The following is a 6783-nucleotide window of genomic DNA, read 5'->3' as shown; positions in this document are numbered from 1 at the left end:
TAAAAGGAACAATATATAATTAAATATTTTGATTATATCATTAAATGGGTTAAATTATCCAGGTCTATACAACAGGACGCCAGCTCCTGAGGAAGATTCTATCTGGGTTGTCACGTACCACCACTTATTTTCCATTGATCATTGGAGACAACTACTTAATCTTTAGAGTAATTTAAAAGCACTTTTTAACAATTATTAATATCCAATTATCTGTTAAATGTTACAAGCTAATATTACAATTCCATACTGCTCTTTCACCTGGTTTTTGACTTCATGAGAATGTACAGAGGTTAAGTGAAGAGGAGAGGGAGGAAGGGTCTGATCATGGCAGCAAATCTGAGTGGTATCTTCCACTTGACAGTGACCCTCCTAGGAAACAAGAGATCTCTTTTGCCCTTTGGAACATTCCCCCCACAACCTGCTTATCTGCCTCCTCTTGATAACAATATTCTCCTGGGAGCCCTCTTAAGAGATGACCATTATCCTCTCATGTTTTTAGAACTCCTTAGTTTTATTTCTCTCAATCCTCATTATTGCTTATCCTCGTGTAGAGGGACCTTTTATCTTTGAGGTTCATACTACTTAGCCATTCCACATACCTATTTTTGACATATGACTTTTCATTCATTAAAAATTTTGGCACCTGCCTTCTCTCTCCACCCAACTCTTACCAGTTTCTTGGAGATTTCTATGTCCATATAAATGATTCATCCAACATATTGATTCTACCTTTATTATCTTCTCTGTCACTCTACATCTTCCATAATACCACTCTAGAAAATATCATCAAAATTACCCAAGCTTCAAAGTCATTAAATCAAACACCTCATTATTGACTCTGTAGGTAGCTTGTTGGATTATTCCAAACATAAATTTTCAACCCCACTGACATCTGCAGTATTCAAACTCTTTTACTTTTTCCATTTCCATCAGCCTGTTTGTCTTCCAAATCAAGCAAAAAATTCATAACCTATCTTTATGTCCAATTTCTTCACAACTTCCTAAACTTCTTTGCCATTCTCTACCCCATCACACCTGAGTGGAAAGATACCAAATATGAAAGTGTCCAGCAATATACTTCTCAATGTTTCAAAGAAAATGGTAATATTATTAACTCACACTTTGTCTTCAGTACTGGACTTAAGCTAAACTTGCTGTATGATTCTCTTTATTTCTATTTTAAGTCTTATCCACATTCCTTAAACCTCTGTTTTCCTCTTTGTCCTTAACAAATGACTTCACACTCTTCTTAAAAGAAAAAAAAAAAGGGCCGGTGCTGTGGCTCACTAGGCTAATCCTCCACCTGCGGCGCCGGCACACTGGGTTCTAGTCCCGGTCGGGGCACCGGATTCTGTCCTGGTTGCCCCTCTTCCAGGCCAGATCTCTGCTGTGGCCAGGGAGTGCAGTGGAGGATGGCCCAACTGCTTGGGCCCTGCACCCCATGGGAGAACAGGAGAAGCACCTGGCTCCTGCCATCGGATCAGCGCGGTGCGCCGGCTGCAGTGCGCCGGCCGCGGTAGCCATTGGAGGGTGAACCAACGGCAAAGGAAGACCTTTCTCTCTGTCTCTCTCTCTCTCACTGTCCACTCTGCCTGTCAAAAAAAAAAAAAAGTCAGCAAGCTGGTGGAATAAAATAAAAGGCTCCCTGCACTTATCTCTCATTGCAACAATATTATTTCACAGCTATCCATGGACATAAGTGTCCTTGGGCGAGCTTTGGAATTCCCTATATTGGAGCACAAGTTCTAGGAGGACTGTTTTGAGAGGACAAACCCAGCCCAGGAGGCAAGTCCACTGACCATGGTCCCAGTTTCAGGAGCAGTTCCTTCCATCTGTGAACTGGACTGCAATCACATTTGCCCTTGGTTGTGCTCCTTGAATGCACAGACACTGTGCTCACTTCGGCAGCACATATACTAAAATTGGGATGCACAGACACCAATAAAGGCCATACAGATAACAAAGAATCAGGCAAATGTGTAAAGCTCTACTAACAAATACCAAAGATATGGAAATCTATAAACTACTTGACAAATAACTCAAAGTTAAAAATAAGTTCAATGAGATGCAAGAAAGCAGAGATGGATAACTATACAAAATTAGGAAAATTATATATGACAAATTTAGGTTTAATTTAAAATGGAAATCAAAAAATAAAACAGAAATCCTAGAGCTGGAAAATGCAACAGAATTGAAAACTTCAACAGAGAGATAAGGCATTGTGGCACAGCAAGTTAAGCCACTGTGTGGGATGCCTACTGGAGTGCCAGTTTGAATCCTGGCTACTCCACTTCCAACCCAGCTTCCTGCTAATGCATCCTAGGATAGAGTAGATGATGGGAAAGTTCTTGGGCCCCTGCCTCCCATATGGGTATCTGGATGGAGTTCCAGGCACCTGGCTTGGGACTGGCCCAGTCCTTGTTGTTGTGGGCATTTGGGGAGTGAACAGGTGAATGAAAGATTTAATCCTTTCAAAAAATAAGTCTAGGCCCAAATGGTTGCACAGGTGAATTCTAGCAAACATTTAAGGAAGAACTAATACCACTTCTCCACAATTATCTTCAAGAAAGCAGAAGTAGATGAACATTTTCCAGTGTATTCCATGAGGTCAGCATGAGTCTATATAAAAATCAGAGAAAGACATTACAAGAAAACTATAGACTAGTAATGCTCTGTTATCTCTCATATCATGGATATAAAAATCCTTAATAAATTTTTTTGTAAATCTAATCCAATAGTGTATAAAAAGAATTATATACCACAGCCAAGTGGGATGTATTCCAACAGCTCCAAAACCTCCACTCCTTGCAGTTCACCTACTCCAGATTTTCTATCAATTGACATCAAGACTTCCTATCCATTGATCCTCACCCCTTTCTCATTGTTCTGATATTTTCCCTCATATCACCACTTCCTTCCCTAACCAAGCTTAGATTTAATGGTTCAATATGTCATTTGAAAAGACTAATTCCTGGGGCCAGCATTGTGGTTCAGCAGTTAAACTGCCACTTGTGATGCCAGCATCCAAAATTGGAATGCTGGTTCAAGTCTCAGCTGCTCTGCTTCCAATCAAGTTCCTTGCTAATCTGCCTGGGAAGCAGCAGCATATGGTCAAATTACCTGGGTTCCTGGAGACCAGGATGGCTCCTGGGTTCAGCTTGGCCAAGCTTCTGTTTTAGGAGCAAAACCAGTGGATGCAAGATGTCTCTCTGAGCCTGTGTGCATGTGCATGTGTGTGTATACCTGTCTGTTCATCTTCCTCTATCACTCTTTCAAACAAATAAATCTTTTTATAAAAGAGATGAGTCCCCTTGCTCCTCTCTCCCTATATTGAACTTGCCTGACAAGTCTCACCTTGATTAAACCCAATCACTAAACCACTGAAGCCACTGAAGTTGCTGGAGAAAACAGCTTTACTAACTCGTCTCATTTGAACTTCATGGTTAGATATAGTTACTGAGATACTCTGGGCAGTTGCAGGACATCTCCCACTCTCCAAAACGAACACTGTACATCTCCTGTGCACCTTCTGCATCTCCCCCACTGCCCTGGGGACGCTCAGACACTGCCCTTACCTCATCCTACACTGAGAAAACCAAAGCAAGCAAATAGGAACTCCCGTGTTGTCTCATCATCAAATCTGCCAACTAACCTGAATGGTGCCTTCACTCTCAGTCCTTTTTTAAATACAAAAACTATCCCTGCTCTCTTCATAGTCCAACTCTTTCATTTGCCCTCAAATTCAAGCCCCTCTTTCTTTGTTTTTAACCATTACCTCATCCCTCTCTTGCATCACCAATCTGTCTAACTCTACAGGATCCTACTCATCAACACAAATATGCTATATTCTCCTGTCTTTACCCTAAGACTGCCTCCAAATACAACTTCACTTATTAAGTACCCTTCTTAACCATCCTTTCTTTTTCCCTAATTTTTATTATAAGACAATGTACATGCCCCTAGCTGGATCTGGGATCTCAGTGCTCCAGATATTACAGAACAGAGACTACTATGTCTTTCCAAATTCTAAATCCCTGACCCACAGAACACATATGCATAATAAAAGCTGTTATTTTAAGCCGCTAGTTTTGGAATAATGACTTCTGAAACTGTATTAACTGGAACATGATACAAGCCCTCATTATAATCTAACATCATTTTTTCAGTGCCTACTACCCACGGAACTGCTACCTATCCTTGGCCCATCCTTACTGCCTACATCTAACTCAGAAACTAGAGTAGTTCTTTTAAATTTCAGTTAGATTATATCATTCCTCTTCCTACAATTCTCATTGGTTTCCCATCTCACTCAGGTGGAAAATCAAGGTCTCCACATGGTCCCATGATGACCTAACTTATCTGACCCTCCCCTCTCCCTTCCCTTCCACTCTCCCCTTCAACCATTTTGCTTCTGTCACAGGCTTCCTTGCTCATTTTCAAAAACTGACCAGTTGTGGGGAGCAACTCGGACTAGACTAAGTTACTGGAATTAAGACTTATTCTATGCATCTGCTCTCCCACAATATGGCGCTGGGAGAGGAGTAAACAACTTTTACACAGCTGCCTCCAGTTCGACCAGTAACCTGCAGGAGCTGATCCTGCTCCTGATTGGAGGAGAGCAGCGTACTCGGCGTGTGGGTAGCAGAGTTGGGATTGGTGGAAGAGGACTATAAAGGAGGAGAGAGACAACATGCACCAGGAACATATAAGGGGAACATCCAAATAACATCTGAGCAGCCCCCGAGAGAGCCGGCCGGCGGTGTGCCGCTCCCCCGCGGAAGTGGGGAAAGTGGCAGGGGGAACCGCCCTTCCACGGAGGTGGAAGGGACGGTAGCCAACCTGGGAAGAACCAGCAGCAAACCCGGGAAGGGCTGAGCAGACAGAAGAACAGCGCAGGGCCCTGTGTCGTTCCTCCGCGAAGAGGGGGAGCGACAACCAGTAAAAATTACATTTATATATTTACATATATTTATGTATATCATGTTGTACAACATATTTTAAAATATGTTTTCATTGTAAAATAGCTAAATGAAGGCAATTAAGATAATATGACCTCACAGAATTATCTTTTTTTGTGTGTGTGGTGAGAAAAACTTAATATCTACTCTCTTAGATATTTTCAAGTGCACAATACATTGTTATAGTAACCATGTTGTACAATAAATCTCTTGAACTCACTCCTCCTGTCTATTTGAAATTTTATATTCTTTGACCAACATCTTCCCAGTTCCATTCCCAATCCCCTCTGGTATCCACCAATCTAATCTCTGCTTCTATGAATTCAACTTTTTTAAGATTCAACTTAGAAGTGAAATCATGCAGCATCAGTCTTTTTTGTGCCTGGCTTATTTCACTTCACATAAATGTCTTCAAGGTTTCTCTCCTTTGTCAAAGGTTGGACATGTTGGGTGTGCTCCTGCCTCAGGACCTTTGTACTTTCTGTTCCCTCTGTTAGAAATCATCCTCTTCTAGATATCCATATGGCTTGTCCCTTCTGTCTCTCAGACTTTTGTGCAAGTGGCACCTTAATGTAGAAGCCTACCCAGATCACAAACCTTGGTGCATATTCCTTTTCTCCTTAGTCTACTTAATTGCTCCTTTGAGCACTTACTGCCATGTGATATAACTACATATTTGCTTATCTGTGTGTGACTGACATTCCTATGGAGGCATGGGCTTTGCTAGTTTTTGCTGTATCCCATGCTACAACAAGAGCAGGCACAGAGTAGACAGTTAGCAATAGCAATAATAAATAATAATAATAAACAAGTGAGTAAATGTATGCACCCACAAGCAGGGATGAGAACTGTGGAGGGGAATGAACAGTGGACTTAAAATGAACAGATGGGGACCAACGCTGTGGTGTAGTGGGTCCTGCAGTGCCGGCATCCCATATGGGTGCCAGTTCGAGTCCCAGCTGCTCCACTTCTGATCTAGCTCTCTGCTATGGCCTGGAAAAGCAGTGGAAGATGTCCCAAGTCCTTGGGCCCCTGCACCCATGTGGGAGACTGGGCCTGGGTCCTGGTTTTGGATTGGCACAGCTCTGGCCATTGTGGCCATCTGGGGAGTGAACCAGCGGATGGAAGACCTCTCTCTCTCTCTTTCTCTGCTCTGCCTCTCTGTAACTCTGCCTTTCAAATAAATACATCTTAATAATAATAAAAAAAAGAACAGACAACCTCTTTCAGTAGTGACACCCCTTTGAAGCTTCAGAGACTGTAAAAGAAGACACCACAGAGACAAGCTGGATCTCAGGGGGTTTTATTGACATGCCACCACGGGGGAACGCCACAGAGACCAGGACAGGAATATCTCCAGCCCAATCCAGACTGAATGATTTGAACAAAACTTATATAAGAAAACAACAACAACAACAAACTCTGGTTCATCAGACATTCCTAACCAACACTTACCTCCAGCCTTTTATTACCACACTAACTCCTAGGGTATATTCAGGGGAAGTGTCAATATGCCATGGTAACCTTCATCTCTCAGTAAGAAGTATTGACCATAGCAGCCCCGGTTATATTATCCCAAGCATTTAACATGTGGTTTCTGTGTTGGGGTATGAATTGAGATTATAAATGGGTTATATATAATATCAAATGTACACATATACATACATACAAAATACATACATATATATATATAAAACCTAATTATATGCATACAGCCCTGTATGGTGAAAGCAGTATTATATTTTCACCAAATTTATGTTTTTAATAAATTAAGAAGTACAAGTTCACAAAAACCTATATAATTTTTTCTAATTTGTGAGGATAA

The sequence above is a fragment of the Oryctolagus cuniculus genome, chromosome 17, assembly GCF_051225735.1.
Source record: "Oryctolagus cuniculus isolate XC-2025 breed Fujian yellow rabbit chromosome 17, ASM5122573v1, whole genome shotgun sequence".
NCBI lineage: Eukaryota > Metazoa > Chordata > Mammalia > Lagomorpha > Leporidae > Oryctolagus > Oryctolagus cuniculus.
Note: the sequence above shows the minus strand (reverse complement) of the source record.